Raw genomic sequence first — 19,080 nt, 5'->3', positions numbered from 1 at the left:
CAGAGTAACCCACGTGGGATTATTCCTTTTATTTGTGAGTATAACAACAGTGTCAAGATTAATACTGAATAATAATCACAATAAAAGTTGAATAATAATCACAATAAAAGTTGAATAATAGTCACAATATCGTGGTAAGAATAATTAATATCAAATTTGATCTAATGAACTCACAGCCCAATTTGGAATAGGAACTGAAACGACATTTTGGTCACAAGTGAACGTTATTATAGCCCAAGATGAACCGAAACGCCGTTTTTCGTTTATCCTAATTGTGCGATAGTTCTGAATTAATACTGAATTCTAGTTTCCAATAATTCAAGCTGTTTAGCGAAGTCACTTATAAGACAGAGGTAAGTATAAACTAATATCTTATATCAACGGCTGCAAATCACTCATGAAGCTATCCAATTTTTTTTTGGTAGTGATAACTAGCCAATTAACATACATAGCAGACCAGCAAACCTATTTATAACGTTATAAAATACTATATATATCAGACCGTCCTCGTTAACGTATGTCTGATATGAACCGAATTAAGCAGAACGAAGTCTTTATTCGCACGAATATTTCACGAGATGGCAGGAGTGTAGATCAACAGCCAATACTCACAAACTTGTAATAATGTTGCCTCACGAAATCGTAATGACACGATTGTAAACAAACCATAACACTGGCGGGGTTAGAACCCGCTAGCTGCCTCAGTGGCTAACGAGTCGGTTTGGAGTTTTATGATTCTCTGATCGCGGGTTCTAACCCCGCCCGTGGCATGGTTTGTAATAATGTTGGTAGAGTTACAGACAATATGTTACTTAAAAGAACACATGTGTAGCCTATGCTACATCTCTTTTTTGTGGCATTAGTTGCACTTGTGTCATTTTACCTAACATAGCCACAAATTTACACATTCACACATGCGCACAGCTTTCAGAATAGGTATGACAGGGGCAATGAGGTTAACTAGTAAACACAGTCTCGGCCACGTGTAAGGCCAGGTTTAGAGCGCTCACTCGTTTACAGTCACAGTCACAAATAGCCGTGTTATGACTGTAGTTAAAAAAAATACTAAACATCTGGCCACGAAAAACTACGAATGAAAAGTTTGAACGAACCGCAGGAATCTGAAACTTTGCACTTTAAACATTTTCCCCATGTTTTACTTGGCAATAGTGACAAATACTTCATTTAATTTTTATTAATACCATTTGACAAAAAAAGGGCGACTTTTCAGAATGTTTTTCGAATTCTAATTCATTTGCCAAAGAAAGTCAAAATTGCTATGAGCGCCGAACAATGAAGTTAATTAGCAAGGCATTAAAAATGTGACTGCAGCTCATCAAATGGAGAATAGTACCAGAAAAATGAGAGAGAATGTGTTTACAGGAAAAGTTGTGATGAATAGATGGTAGTGAAAGCTCACTAAAATTGACTTCAAAAAGGGACTGGAAACGGCGAGAGGAGTCCAGGAGACGTGACTGCAAGACAGAACCACAATAACAAACTGCAACACCAGACTGAAAGTACTGTTGCAAACCTCTTCATGTCTTCCAGTTTCTTGATTAGATGTGAGTGTGTGTGTGTGTGTGTGTGTGTGTGTGTGTGTGTGTGTGTGGGAGGTGTATGGATAACGAAAGAACAAAGAAGCGACAATAGAAGGAATAAACGAAACAATAGGCCACGAGAATATCGAGATGGAATATGAGCAAAGAGAAAATTAAGAGGCAGAGGAGATGAGGAGGACGAAACAGGAAGACAAAATCCAGAGGATTCAAACCATGAGAACGAAATTCAAAAAGAAGTAGAAAGTTCGCCAAGGCTAAGAGGACACATGACTCAGTTTCTTATTCGCCTTGAGAATTACAGCTTTGTTTAGCAATCTTGATTTTTATAAAGTATGACATTGTTCTTCAAAGTTCTTTGAGCAAGCAACGTTACCAAATGTATAATACTCACTCAGAATCTCCAAGCTTGCGCTCGGCTACAAGACAAAACAATTCCCCAAACCAACACTGGACTACAAGACAGAATAATTCCCCAAACCAACGCTGGACTACAAGACAGAACAATTCCCCAAACCAACGCTTGACTACAAGACAAAATTCCACAAACCAACGCTGGACTACAAGACAGAACAGTTCCCCAAACCAACGCTGCACTACAAGACAAAATAATTCCCCAAACCAACGCTGCACTACAAGACAGAACAATTCCCCAAACCAACGCTTGACTACAAGACAAAATTCCACAAACCAACGCTTGACTACAAGACAAAACAATTTCCCAAACCAACGCTGGACTACAAGACAGAATAATTCCCCAAACCAACGCTTGACTACAAGACAGAACAATTCCCCAAACCAACGCTTGACTACAAGACAAAACAATTTCCCAAACCAACGCTGGACTACATGACAGAACAATTCCTCAAACCAAAGCTGGACTACGAGACAGAATAATTCCCCACACCAAAGCTGGACTACAAGACAGAACAATTCCTCAAACCCAACGCTTGACTACAAGACAGAATAATTCCCCAAACCAACACTGGACTACAAGACAGTACAATTCGCTCCCCCAAGTCAATTATCATCCAGAGAAAAGTTGAAAATAATGAAAACAGTGGATGTCAAACTCTTCAGAATCAAATCTACCAAAATCAAACGTTTTACTCAAAGCCAGGTCAGTAGAGGTCAGGTTAAACCTCTTCAAGGTAACTTAAATAATTAAAACTAAATAAACCATGTGATAATTAGCAACGATGCAAATTATTAGTCCTTATTGCACACACACACACACACACACACACACACACACACACACACACACACGTGACTGTATAATCCTATCATTTAGCAGGAATTATTATTAAAGAGCTAAAGAGTTAATAATATATAATCGACATGAATTATATTGAGGATTATCATGTGCAGCAGCAAATACGTTTATCTGCAGGAATTATATCTTTGTTACAACCCTTAAGATATAATCGTATATATTAGCGTTGTTATACTGTAAGTTAGTAACTGGCCAAGTCATCACACAGTCTGGTTACTCAAAAAGTCTGGTCACTCAAAAAGTCTGGTCACTCAAAAAGTCTGGTCACTCAAAAAGTCTGGTCACTCAAAAAGTCTGGTCACTCAAAAAGTCTGGTCACTCAAAAACTGGTCAAAAAGTCTGGTCACTGGTCACTCAAAAAGTCTGGTCACTCAAAAAGTCTGGTCACTCAAAAAGTCTGGTCACTCAAAAAGTCTGGTCACTCAAAAAGTCTGGTCACTCAAAAAGTCTGGTCACTCAAAAAGTCTGGTCACTCAAAAAGTCTGGTCACTCAAAAAGTCTGGTCACTCAAAAACTCTGATCACCCAAAAAGTCTGGTCGCTCAAAAAAGTCTGGTCGCTCAAAAAGTCTGGTCACTCAAAAAGTCTGGTCGCTCAAAAAGTCTGGTCACTCAAAAAGGCTGGTAACTCATCAACAAGGCTGTTGACCGACTCGTCAACAAGGCTGAAGACTGACTCATCAATAAGGCTGGTCATTCAAGGCTGGTCACTCATCAACAAGATTGGTCATTCAACAAGGCTGGTCACTCATCAACAAGGCTGGTCACTCATCAAGACTGGTCACTCATCAACAAGGCTGGTTACTCAAGGCTCGTCACCCATCAGCAAGGCTGGTTACTCAATGCTCGTCACTCATCAACAAGACTGGTCACTCATCAACATGACTTGTCACTCATCAACATGATTGGTTACTCATCAACAAGACTGGTCACTCATCAACAAGACTGGTCACTCATCAGCAAGGCTGATCACTCATCAGCAAGTCTGGTCATTCATCAACAAGACTGGTCACTCATCAACAAGACTGGTCACTCATCAACAAGGCTTGTCACTCATCAACAAGTCTGGTCACTCATCAACAAGTCTGGTCACTCATCAACAAGACTGGTCACTCATCAACAAGGCTTGTCACCTATCAACATGACTGGTCACTCATCAACATGACTGGTCACTCATCAACAAGACTGGTCACTCATCAACAAGTCTGGTCACTCATCAACAAGACTGGTCACTCATCAACAAGACTGGTCACTCATCAACAAGGCTTGTCACTCATCAACAAGTCTGGTCACTCATCAACAAGTCTGGTCACTCATCAACAAGACTGGTCACTCATCAACAAGTCTGGACACTCATCTACAAGTCTGGACACTCATCAACAAGTCTGGACACTCATCTACAAGTCTGGACACTCATCAACAAGTCTGGTCACTCATCAACAAGTCTGGACACTCATCAACAAGTCTGGTCACTCATCAACAAGTCTGGTCACTCATCAACAAGTCTGGACACTCATCAACAAGTCTGGGCACGCATCAACAAGTCTGGGCACTCATCAACAAGTCTGGTCACTCATCAACAAGTCTGGTCACTCATCAACAAGTCTGGCCACTCATCAACAAGTCGGATCACTCATCAACAAGTCTGGACACTCATCAACAAGTCTGGTCACTCATCAACAAGTCTAGTCACTCATCAACAAGTCTGGTCACTCATCAACAAGTCTGGTCACTCATCAACAAGTCTGGTCACTCATCAACAAGTCTGGTCACTCATCAACAAGTCTGGTCACTCATCAACAAGTCTGGTCACTCATCAACAAGTCTGGACACTCATCAACAAGTCTGGTCACTCATCAACAAGTCTGGTCACTCATCAACAAGTCTGGACACTCATCAACAAGTCTGGGCACGCATCAACAAGTCTGGGCACTCATCAACAAGTCTGGTCACTCATCAACAAGTCTGGTCACTCATCAACAAGTCTGGACACTCATCAACAAGTCTGGTCACTCATCAACAAGTCTAGTCACTCATCAACAAGTCTGGTCACTCATCAACAAGTCTGGTCACTCATCAACAAGTCTGGTCACTCATCAACAAGTCTGGTCACTCATCAACAATTCTGGTCACTCATCAACAAGTCTGGTCACTCATCAACAATTCTGGTCACTCATCAACAAGTCTGGTCACTCATCAACAAATCTGGTCACTCATCAACAAGTCTGGTCACTCATCAACAAGTCTGGTCACTCATCAACAAGTCTGGTCACTCATCAACAAGTCTGGTCACTCATCAACAAGTCTGGTCACTCATCAACAAATCTGGTCACTCATCAACAAGTCTGGTCACTCATCAACAAGTCTGGTCACTCATCAACAAGTCTGGTCACTCATCAACAAGACTGGTCACTCATCAACAAGGCTTGTCACTCATCAACAAGTCTGGTCACTCATCAACAAGTCTGGTCACTCATCAACAAGTCTGGTCACTCATCAACAAGTCTAGTCACACATCAACAAGGCTGGTCACTCATCAACAAGTCTGGTCACTCATCAACAAGGCTGGTCACTCATCAACAAGTCTGGTCACTCATCAACAAGTCTGGTCACTCATCAACAAGTCTGGTCACTCATCAACAAGTCTGGTCACGCATCAACAAGTCTGGGCACTCATCAACAAGTCTGGTCACTCATCAACAAGTCTGGTCACTCATCAACAAGTCTGGCCACTCATCTCGGATCACTCATCAACAAGTGGACACTCATCAACAAGTCTGGTCACTCATCAACAAGTCTCACTCATCAACAAGTCTGGTCACTCATCAACAAGTCTGGTCACTCATCAACAAGTCTGGTCACTCATCAACAAGGCTGGTCACTCATCAACAAGTCTGGTCACTCATCAACAAGGCTGGTCACTCATCAACAATTCTGGTCACTCATCAACAAGTCTGGTCACTCATCAACAAGTCTGGTCACTCATCAACAAGTCTGGTCACTCATCAACAAGTCTGGTCACTCATCAACAAGTCTGGTCACTCATCAACAAGTCTGGTCACTCATCAACAAGTCTGGTCACTCATCAACAAGTCTGGTCACTCATCAACAAGTCTGGTCACTCATCAACAAGTCTGGTCACTCATCAACAAGTCTGGTCACTCATCAACAAGTCTGGTCACTCATCAACAAGTCACTCATCAACAAGTCTGGTCACTCATCAACAAGGCTGGTCACTCATCAACAATTCTGGTCACTCATCAACAAGTCTGGTCACTCATCAACAAGTCTGGTCACTCATCAACAAGTCTGGTCACTCATCAACAAGTCTGGTCACTCATCAACAAGTCTGGTCACTCATCAACAAGTCTGGTCACTCATCAATAAGTCTGGTCACTCATCAACAAGTCTGGTCACTCATCAACAAGTCTGGTCATTCATCAACAAGTCTGGTCACTCATCAACAAGTCTGGTCACTCATCAACAAGTCTGGTCACTCATCAACAAGTCTGGTCACTCATCAACAAGTCTGGTCACTCATCAACAAGTCTGGTCACTCATCAACAAGTCTGGTCACTCATCAACAAGTCTGGTCACTCATCAACAAGTCTGGTCACTCATCATATATGACACTAAATAATCATTCACTATTATATAAAAATATGTTATACATTATTTTTTCTCTATTACTCTATTTTGTAAGTTTAATTTTTTTATATAATTTTTAGAACTATTTTTTTAAATCGTGTTTGCCTGATTTTTTCTATTTTTTTTCTTTTCAAAAATTTCGTTTATAACTCAAGAATGCCTCATCTAATCGACTTCAAACTTTCATGCAACCATTGCCATGTGAGAGTTTAGAATGATCAATAGTAATCTTTAATGTCTGCTGCATTTTTGGAGACTAAAGGATATCATGCTAAAGGATGTCAGGCTAGAGGATATCAGACTAAAGGATATCATACCGAAGGATATCAGACTAAAGGATATCATACCGAAGGATATCAGACTAAAGGATATCATACCGAAGGATATCAGACTAAAGGACATCATACCGAAGGATATCAGACTAAAAGATATCATACTGAAGGATATCAGACTAAAGGATATCATACCCAAGGATATCAGACTAAAATATATCATACTGAAGGATATCAGACTAAAGGATATGATACTGAAGGATATCAGACTAAAGGATATCATACCGAAGGATATCAGACTACAGGATATCAGACTAAAGGATATCATACCGAAGGATATCAGACTAAAGGATATCAGACTAAAGGATATCAGACTAAAGGATATCATACCGAAGGATATCAGACTAAAGGATATCATACTGAAGGATGTCAGACTAAAGGATATCATACCGAAGGATATCAGACTACAGGATATCAGACTAAAGGATATCATACCGAAGGATATCAGACTAAAGGATATCACAAACACTGTTGGAACAAGTATTGAAGTCTTCAAGAGGAAACTGGACAAGTATCTTCACCAGGTGCCAGATCAACCAGGCTGTGATGGATATGTGGGGCAGTGGGCCTCCAGCAGCAACAGCCTGGTTGGCCAGGCAAGCACCTGACAAGCTTGACCCATGGCCGGGCTGCTAGAGGAGAAAAACTCTTGGGACTCATCAAAGATGTGTTTAGGCTGTCTACATTCAAATTGCCAACTGAGAATGTTTTTATTACTGTGCGATGACTGGAGAACGAATTTTCTGGTAGGCTTCAAACTTTTACATTGTATGTGTTTCCTAAAAGTTTCCTGACAGAGAGAGAGAGAGAGAGAGAGAGAGAGAGAGAGAGAGATAGACAGAGTGTACTCACCTATATGTGGTTGCAGGGGTCGAGTCATAGCTCCTGGCCCCGCCTCTTCACTGATCGCCACTGGGTCCTATCTCTCCCTGCTCCATGAGCTTCATCAAACCTCGTCTTAAAGCTATGTATGGTTCCTGCCTCCACTATGTCACTTGCCAGACTATTCCACTGCCTGACAACTCTATGACTAAAGAAATACTTCCTAACATCCCTTCGACTTATTTGAATCTTCAACTTTCAACTGTGACCCCTTGTTTCTGTGTACCATCTCTGGAACACCTTGTCTCTGTGCACTTTGTCAATTCCTCGCAGTATTTGGTATGTCGTTATCATGTCTTCCGTAACCCTCATGTCTTCCAGTGTCGTCAGACCAATTTCCTTTAACCTTTCTTCATAAGACATTTCCCTTAGCTCTGGAACTAGTCTTATTGCAAACTTTTGCACTTTGTCTAATATCATGACGTGCTTTACCAGGTGTGGGTTCCAAATTGGCTCTGCATACGCCAGTATGGGTCTGACGTACACGGTGTACAGAGTCTTGAACAATTCCTTACCGAGGTATTGGAAAGCTATTCTCAAGGAAAGCAAGGCGCCCATATGCTGCAGCAGTTATCTGGTTGATGTGCGCCTCAGGAGATATGCTCGGTTTTATACTCACCCCATGATCCTTTTTCTTGAGAGAGGTTAGCAGTCTTTGGCCACCTACCCTAAATTCTGTCTGCGGTCTTCTTTGCCCTTCCCCTATCTTCATAACTTTGCATTTGGTGGGGTTAAATTCGAGGAGCCAGTTGTTGGACTATCCCAGTCTCTTCTGTAGTCCTAATTGATCCTCATCCGATTTAATTCTCCTTATTAACTTCGCATCATCTGCAAACAGGGACACTTCTGAGTCTATCCCTTCTGTCATGTCATTCACATATACCAAAAATTGCACTGGTCATAGGACTGACCCCTGTGGAACCCCGCTCGTTGCAGGCGCGCACTCTGACACCTCGTCACGTACCATGACTCGTTGTTGCCTCCCTGTCAGGTATTCTCTCATCCATTGCAGTGCCCTTTTTGTTATACGTGCCTGATCCTCTAGCTTTTGCACTTATCTCTTGTGAGGAACTGTGTCGAAGGACTTCTTGCAGTCCAAAGAACATGCAATCTACCCACCCCTCTCTCGTGTCTTACTTCTGTTACCTTGTCATAAATCTCCAGTAGGTGTGTGACACAGGATTTTCCTTCCCTGAATCCGTGCTGGTTGTCGTTTATAAGCTTGTTCCGTTCTAGGTGATCCACTACTCTTATCCTGATAATCTTCTCTATGACTTTGCATACTATACACGTCAGTGACACTGGTCTGTTGTTTAATGCCTCGTTTCTGTCTGCTTTCTTAAAAATGGGGACTACATACCCATACCTCGGGTAATTGTCCAGTTTCAAGGGATGTGTTGAAAATTGTGGTCAGTGGCACACACAGCGTCTCTGCTCCCTCTCTAAGGACCACGGAAAGATGTTGTCTGCTGTGTGTGTGTGTGTGTGTGTGTGTGTGTGTGTGTGTGTGTGTGTGTGTGTGTGTATGTGTGTGTGTGTGTGTGTGTGTGTGTGTGTGTGTGTGTGTGTGTGTGTGTGTGTGTCTGTGTGTGTGTGTGTGTGTGTGTGTGTGTGTGTGTGTGTGTGTGTGTGTGTGTGTGTGTGTGTGTGTGGTGCGTACGCGGCACGCATGCGCGGTTCTGCAAGTTTTAGTAAACCACTTTTAGGAAACAAATTGGTTTTCGTGCAACAGCTCGAGAATGCCCCTTCAGATCGACTTTAAACCTTAACTTAAAATGATGTATCGTACTTAAAGAAAGATTAGGATGGATCTGAAGCTGTATAAGCGCCAATCTGCCTTATTTACCGAAAAAATGGAACAGTTTAAATACTTGTTTCATGTGATAATTTATAAAAGCCTCATTCGATCGTCTTCAAACTTTCAATGTTAATTACTCGAAAATTCAACTTCTGACAAACTTGAAACTTTAAGTGGTAGTATATTTTGGAATATTAGCCTGAGATATTCAGAGAGGTCTCCTCTGATTGGCTTTCAGCCAATCAGGATTCTAATTTGCAATCTTTATTGAAGAAATTCTGATATTAGTTTCCAGGTGATAACCTGCGAACGCGTCTTTTGATCGGCTTTAAACTTTAAACTCTGATATTTAACCACATTACGAACTTATGCTATTAATTTTGCTTACGGTGAAAAGCTCTGTTCCACAAGGCACAGTACTCGCTCCCATCTTGTTCCTCATCCTCATATCCGACATAGACAAGGATGTCAGCCACAGCACCGTGTCTTCCTTTGCAGATGACACCCGAATCTGCATGACAGTGTCTTCCATTGCAGACACTGCAAGGCTCCAGGCGGACATCAACCAAATCTTTCAGTGGGCTGCAGAAAACAATATGAAGTTCAACGATGAGAAATTTAAATTACTCAGATATGGTAAACATGAGGTAATTAAATCTTCATCAGAGTACAAAACAAATTCTGGCCACAAAATAGAGCGAAACACCAACGTCAAAGACCTGGGAGTGATCATGTCGGAGGATCTCACCTTCAACGACCATAACATTGTATCAATCGCATCTGCTAGAAAAATGACAGGATGGATAATGAGAACCTTCAAAACTAGGGAGGCCAAGCCTATGATGACACTCTTCAGGTCACTTGTTCTATCTAGGCTGGAATATTGCTGCACACTAACAGCACCTTGCAAGGCAGGTGAAATTGCCGACCTAGAAAATGTACAGAGAACTTTCACGGCGCGCATAACGGAGATAAAACACCTCAATTACTGGGAGCGCTTGAAGTTCCTAAACCTGTATTCCCTGGAACGCAGGAGGGAGAGATACATGATTATATACACCTGGAAAATCCTAGAGGGACTAGTACCGAACTTGCACACGAAAATCACTCACTACGAAAGCAAAAGACTTGGCAGACGATGCACCATCCCCCCAATGAAAAGCAGGGGTGTCACTAGCACGTTAAGAGACCATACAATAAGTGTCAGGGGCCCGAGACTGTTCAACTGCCTCCCAGCACACATAAGGGGGATTACCAACAGACCCCTGGCAGTCTTCAAGCTGGCACTGGACAAGCACCTAAAGTCAGTTCCTGATCAGCCGGGCTGTGGCTCGTACGTTGGTTTGTGTGCAGCCAGCAACAACAGCCTGGTTGATCAGGCTCTGATCCACCAGGAGGCCTGGTCACAGACCGGGCCGCGGGGGCGTTGACCCCCGGAACTCTCTCCAGGTAAACTCCAGGTACATTGTTATGGGATACAGGAATTTGCGTCTCCGATCGCGTAATGACCGAATCGTGTCTAATTATTAATTAATTATATATTATTATATACTATATTACATTATATTATAAATTATTTCCTACATCGGTAAGAAAAGTTGGAGAGTAAAGCGGTACGATTCAAACTTGGTATCATGAGTGAGAAACTGCTATATTTCGAGAGAACTTGCTTCTCCCGCCGTGACCCATAAGTTGAAAAACAAAAGTGTGACAGAGAAGGCAGGAGTTGAGCACTTGGGCGCTGTTCACACCAGCACTGGCCAACTTCCGCTCGATGGAGGACAACTTTGAGAATGTCTCTTGACGCGAAAACTTGCTCAGGTTCCTGATTTATGGCTTCTTCTGGACATTGAGGAGGATTGTATTTCCCGAGCGGAGCTTGGAACAATGACCTGGCCTTTTATCAGTGACCAAGGCGTGAATACCTCGCTAGGGGTTTGATCAAACGCTAGAAAGATTTGCATTCTCTCGGTGCTTGCTAAATGCACCTGACCTCACACGCATGAAGACTGGCCTCGAGCTTAACTTGAAAAGCCTTTGGTAAATATCTTTCCCAACTCTTCGCGCAAGCCCCAAATCTTTGGTCTTCAGGAGAAGCTGGTTTGTTTGAAAAGACTTCGAGGGTATCTCAATGAAATACTCCTTTCAATACTCTTGGAATCGTGAATGCAGTGTCTTCCCTCCACACACAGACACAGACACACACAGACAGACAGGCAGACAGACAGACACACACACACACACACACACACACACACACACACACACACACACACACACACACACACACACACACACACACACACACACACACACCAAATTTAGGAACTGCAGTAAATACTATTAGTGTTTCCTTGAAAACTACTGTTCTCAAACTCAGTCTGGCTACGTTGCTTGATCCCATCGATACTTTTCGCTGATGAGTTTGACTGCTTTTATTAAAAAAATTCAAGCACTCATCGTATTCACTAAGTTTTGGGCTGTTAAAGAAGGGTACAAGTCAGAAAATATATTAGCCTTGGCAGTGTCAGACGCCTTGAGAGAATGTGCAAGACATCGTAGGTACAAAATGACATTATCAGTTGCCTGTCTGCTTCCTTCTTCCCCTCCACACCTCCTCCTCCTCCTCCCTCCCTCCCTCTTCCCCCCTCAGATTATTCAGTTTCCTCTCGATGATAATAATTAGAACATCTCCCCAAAATCTATTTCTAACCATGAGGAATCTAGCTGCACCTCTTTTAAAAGAAAATAAATTATACATATATATGGCTGTGTGGATAAGGTGACATGTACGTTGTGTTGTCTCATGAGGTGGGACAATGTGCCGTGGGGTTCAACCCTGGCCTGCCGCAGTTTGGTAAATGCATATATATATATATATATATATATATATATATATATATATATATATATATATATATATATATATATATATATATATACATATACATATATTAAATTATTGTAAACAAATATATATTTATATATATATATATATATATATATATATATATATATATATATATATATATATATATATATATATATATATATATATATATATACACACACACACACACATATATATATATATATATATATATATATATATATATATATATATATATATATATATATATATATATATATATATATATATATATGTGCGCAATGTACCCTCATACAGGCGATCTTAATGAGGATAAAAATCTTCAGCTCAAGTACTTTCACACATCTCCGGAAGTCAACTGTGTTGTCATACATTCACTATTATGCCAGTGATAAGTCTAGGGTTAAAAGGAGAATTTTCTTTATCCAGCGTATTTAGATGGAATCAAAAGATATTCATCATAGCCACAAAACTGAGATATTCCAGAGATTTTGTTGAGAAGGCCCTATTTCAGCCATGAAGATTTTCTACAGGACTGAACCTAAAGAAATGCATGACATGAAAAATATACTGAGTATACCCTACAGTAAAAATTTGTTCAGCCTGCGTGAGACACTAAAAAAGTTCAGTATAAATATTGTCTTCTAAAACAATGGGACAGTGAAACGCAGATTAAGAACACACCTTCTAATAGTGGGATAGTGTTTACAAGGTCCCATGTACTCTTTGCCCTCTTTCATATTTTGGATAAGCTGGTAAACTTCTGGAAACCAGATAAGCCTAACATCAGTACTCAATCAGGACTGGCCAGTCTTCGAAATGCCGGATTCAAGATGCACTAATCAGCATGTCAAACAACTTCAGCCAGAACAACTGCTTCTACAACACTGATGAACCTCTTGCCAAGAAGCTTCTTGATCGTTATCCCACATAGCAGTATGTCACAGTATCTAGGGACACTGCAGCATGTCGAGTGGCCCAAGCTAACTAGGTTCATCTCAAAGCCAACCTCATCTCAGCCATGTTCGCCCATCCTGTCATTAATCAACCCAAGACGTCGGCTTCAGTACACCTCTGACTCCATGTCACTATATTCACTATACATACGCACATTCTCTCCTTAGGCAGATCTGTTTGCGACTTTATAAAGCCTAGTGTGGGGGCGAGACGTTGTCGATAAAGGATCTCATTATTCTGTGTGTTTTTATTCGCCAAAGGATGTCGTCAGGAATGATATTGTGACAACGTTGAGTCTCTGACGTAGTTTGTGTTTTGAGCTGGTTACGCTCCGATCATATTGTTAATTAACGTTGATCTAGTGGATGTGATTCTGATCTATTACATTTTGAACGTATTGCTTGTATCTGTTTCCTGGTGTTACGCTGTGTGCTCCACCTTCCTGATGCTTAGAAACCTGTTCTCCAGTCAGAGCGTGAAATTTCGTCTGATTTGCTTATTTAACATTTAACCAAACTTTAACACTTACTCTCCGTCAGGTTGACGTGTAATATTCTGCATTAACTTATAATTAACTGGCACAGCAGACAACAGAAGACCCACGTGTGGCGAAGCCAGACGTGGGGTTGTATCTAGAGTGTTGTTTTCTTAAGAAAAGTTTGAAAAAATGTGCTTTGATGCTGGAGAAGTGTCTTCTTCAGTGTGACAGTTTTGTGGGTACTCAGTGCCTGTCCTCCCTCGTTCCGGTTTCCCTCAAAGTAAAGCCTATCTACCCTGTCTGTTTATCGAAGAGTTTCATGTCATGACGGAGTCTTCATTCTTCAAGCATCGTGAAGTCTAGTACTCACATTTTACTCCGCCTGACTTTCCTTTTCTCATCTCGAATGTCAGTGTTGTAAGCATTTCTAACTCTTAGATTTTCTTGCTTTAAATAAAGTGTGGGCTCCACGCCGGTGTAGTGTATTCAAGATTTCCTTGAACTTTTGTACAAATACGTCTGAATGCTTTTATTTGACAAGTTCCAAACGTCAACCTTATTTTAGGGCTTGACGTAAGCGTCCGGACGTTATTCGGTTCATTGAGCTTCTGTTGAGTTTACATGCACTGCTGTATCTTTTTCGTTGTTTGTGAGATGCTTCTAGCCATGTGGTAAGCTTTGTCTGTTCTTCTCCCTCACTGCTTGTGTATATATGTGCCTGTGTATTTGAGTGTGTTGAGGTGGGAAGAGACATACGAATGTCAGACAGCGTGCACTAGAGAGAAAAAGCCAAACATATCAGTGAAAGCCAACGTATCGGTACACTCTGACGACAGCACTTGAATCCTTCACCCCCAACCCTCCTCGAATGAGACAGAAACAGTGCAAGTGGTTGATCGCTTCGTACTGGCCGATAGACAGGCCCAAAGACAGACATTGACAGGCTAAATACAACACGGCAATGCAATCCTCGGCCACATTCCATTGCGCTACACACGGAACGTCTATTAGTGCTGGATCAGCTGGTTCTCTGAACGACACACTAACCGTAGCCTGCTACTGCTGCTATTACTGCTGCTGCTGTTACTGCTGTTGATGCTGCTGCTTCTAGATTCGTTACTGTTGCTGCTCCTAGTGATGTATAAAAAACTCTTACCTTTGCTATATTGTTGCTGCTCCTGCTGTTACTGACGTTACCGTTATACTTACAACTGCTGCTACCGATGTTACCGATATACTTGCAATTACTGGTACTGATGTTGCCGTTATACTTACAATTGCTGGTACTAATGTTACCGTTATACTATTAATTGCTGGTACTGATGTTACCGTTATACTTGCAATTGCTGGTACTGATGTTACCGTTATACTATCAATTGCTGGTACTGATGTTACCGTTATACTTGCAATTGCTGGTACTAATGTTACCGTTATACTATCAATTGCTGGTACTGATGTTACCGTTATACTTGCAATTGCTGGTACTGATGTTACCGTTATACTTTCAATTGCTGGTACTGATGTTACCGTTATACTATCAATTGCTGGTACTGATGTTACCGTTATACTTGCAATTGCTGGTACTGATGTTACCGTTATACTATCAATTGCTGGTACTGATGTTACCGTTATACTTGCAATCGCTGGTACTCGATGTTATTACTACTGCTGCTGTTGTTGCTCCTGCTTTTGTTACTGTTACTCTTTCCACTTTCCCTGCTTTTGTTGCTCCTGCTGCTGTTTCTACTGTTACTGTTGCTGCTAGTGTTCCTCCTGTTGCTACAGTTGCTGCTTATGCTGTTATTACTACTCCTGTTTTCACTGACGCTGCCACTCATGCTGCTACAACTGTTTGATATGCTACTGCTTCTGATGATGCTGTTGCTCATAATGTTAATGGCGTTTATCATGACGGGAATGCTATTCATGCTGCTGTTGTAGCCCATCATGCTACTGAAGTTCTTGGTACTGGTAATGTTGATGCTGCATCTGATAATGCTGCTGCTCCTCCTTGCGATGCTGGTGTTGCTGCTCCTCCTTGCGATGCTGGTGTTGCTGCTCCTCCTTGCGATGCTGGTGTTGCTGCTGGTGTTGCTGCTCCTGAGGCTTCTGCTGCTGTTGCTTCACTCTGGCAATAAAAGTAGTAGTATGCCATTATTAATGTTTTCACGACCGGAAAAGAATCTGTCCGACTCACCATCCAGTAAATATAGCATTCAGCCATGAAAAGAACCAGCAGTCTGTCTGCATGCGTCTCTCAAGCGTAAGGACAGCTGGAAGATGACCAGCAATATGTATATATGTGTGTGTATGTGTGTGTGTGTGTGTGTGTGTGTGTGTGTGTGTGTGTGTGTGTGTGTGTGTGTGTGTGTGTGTGTGTGTGTGTGTGTGTGTGTATGTGTGTGTGTGTGTATCGTGCCGAATAGGTAAAATTGGTCAATTAGCAAGAACTCATTTAAAATTAAGTTCTTTCTAAAATTTTATCCTATACGTTTAAAGATATTTTTTTTTTCATTTATGTTAGTGTAAAAATTAATAATTTTGTACCAAAAGAAGCTTAGAAAACTTACCTAACCTTATTATAACAATCGCAATTTAATTTATCCTAATCCAACTAAATATATTTTAGATAAGTTTAAATTAATTTAATAATAAACAAATACAATGAAATACATTTTTTCGTTAGGTTCAGAATGATTTTTGCGAAATTATTGCATACACAAATATATATATATATATATATATATATATATATATATATATATATATATATATATATATATATATATATATAATATATATATTTACACACACACACACACACACGCACACACACACACACACACACACACACACACACACACACACACACACACACACACACACACACACACACATACATACACGGCTTAACTTGGCTTAGAGTAGACTTACAAAGGTGAGACTCAGAGTTGGTCTCGTCTTAGTTGTATCACGGACTGTGAAGGTTCACCCGGCTGCATTGTTTGTTCTAATTTGTTTTAAGTTTGTTGTTACTGTTATTGCGATGTTTTAGTAACAAAGAGGAACAATCATTTTGTTTATTTGTTTCTACAACACTATTTAACCGTGTGGTTATTCAGAGTTTGAATATTTTCCGTTGGTAACATATCAAATTCACATTATCGTTACCAACTTGTTACTGTCGTTGTCATCCACTCTCATATAACGTAACTCATAATCACACAGCAATTATAGCTTTTTCAGAGACTAATTTTATTTTATATTCAGCAAATCTATGGCCATAATTCGTTCAGAGCCATCGGCCGTGTAACCAGATTTGGGCGAAAGGGGAAACATCCTCACCATTTGAGCTAGCATTCTACAGGTTGTGTGGCGCCATTCCCAGATAAGAGGCTCTAACCTTAAACACAAACCATTTAAACACTGCCGCGTTAAAAACTTAAGAACATATAGGAGGAGAACGGCAGCTGGTCTACTGGAACATGCTAGGCAGGTCCAACTCTCAACCACTCACGCCCACTCACGTATCTTACCAACCTATTTTAAAAGCTACCCAAAGTTCTCTCTTCAATGGCACTACCCGGGAGTTCCTTTCACTCAGGCACAACTCTATTGCCAAACCAGGTGACCCGGTGTCGGGTAAGACAAGAGCAATATAGCACAAATTACAAACGGCATCAAGGAGGTACCTTGATGCCGGTGAGGGGTTCTTGATCAAAGAAATCGTTCCTGTCAGTCCCCCTTCGAAGATGACTCCCTCCCCTTTCCCCCTGGCGTTGTGTGACCTTTATGTTTTAGAGCTTTTCCATGAATATAACAATAAGGATAATAATAAAAAGAAATAATGACAATAATAATTAACTGTAGTTAATTTACTCAGTCATGCAGTCAGATAATTTAGAGGGGAATGTACATCATTTAGAGGGGAATGAACATAATTTAGAGGGGAATGTACATCATTTAGAGGGGAATGTACATCATTTAGAGGGGAATGTACATCATTTAGAGGGGAATGTACATCTAGAGGGAAATGTACATCATTTAAAGGGGAATGAACATAATTTAGAGGGGAATGAACATCATTTAGAAGGGAATGAACATCATTTAGAAGGGAATGAACATCATTTAGAAGGGAATGAACATCATTTAGAAGGGAATGAACATCATTTAGAAGGGAATGAACATCATTTAGAAGGGAATGAACATCATTTAGAAGGGAATGAACATCATTTAGAAGGGAATGAACATCATTTAGAAGGGAATGAACATCATTTAGAAGGGAATGAACATCATTTAGAAGGGAATGAACATCATTTAGAAGGGAATGAACATCATTTAGAAGGGAATGAACATCATTTAGAAGGGAATGAACATCATTTAGAAGGGAATGAACATCATTTAGAAGGGAATGAACATCATTTAGAAGGGAATGAACATCATTTAGAAGGGAATGAACATCATTTAGAAGGGAATGAACATCATTTAGAAGGGAATGAACATCATTTAGAAGGGAATGAACATCATTTAGAAGGGAATGAACATCATTTAGAAGGGAATGAACATCATTTAGAAGGGAATGAACATCATTTAGAAGGGAATGAACATCATTTAGAAGGGAATGAACATCATTTAGAAGGGAATGAACATCATTTAGAAGGGAATGAGCATCATTTAGAAGGGAATGAACATCATTTAGAAGGGAATGAACATCATTTAGAAGGGAATGAACATCATTTAGAAGGGAATGAACATCATTTAGAAGGGAATGAACATCATTTAGAAGGGAATGAACATCATTTAGAAGGGAATGAACATCATTTAGAAGGGAATGAACATCATTTAGAAGGGAATGAACATCATTTAGAAGGGAATGAACATCATTTAGAAGGGAATGAACATCATTTAGAAGGGAGGGAATATGTACATTATTTAGAGGGGAATATTTATTCAGAGACGTAATGAGATGAACGTACATTATTTTGCTTTATCCTTTTGTTTTTCAGTCAAAATTCAATACTTTGTTTACAATAATTTGCGATGTTTTAGAGTTTGTTTTTCTTTAGTGTTTTACTCTGTTGATCATGTTCAAAATTTAGAGGCTTGTCTCTGATTTTTATATCGGCTTGTGTTTTTAATTAAAAAAAAGTCCAGTGGTAATAGATGTGCTTTTTTTATAATTTTTTTAATCAATGACTGAGAGCGGTACATTTGTAGTATGATGTATGTAAAATTAAGTGTATGGAATACGTTTTAGCGATG

This window comes from Cherax quadricarinatus, chromosome 50, assembly GCF_038502225.1.
Source record: "Cherax quadricarinatus isolate ZL_2023a chromosome 50, ASM3850222v1, whole genome shotgun sequence".
NCBI lineage: Eukaryota > Metazoa > Arthropoda > Malacostraca > Decapoda > Parastacidae > Cherax > Cherax quadricarinatus.
The sequence above is the reverse complement of the archived record's forward strand: the minus strand, read 5'-3'. Positions refer to the sequence as shown.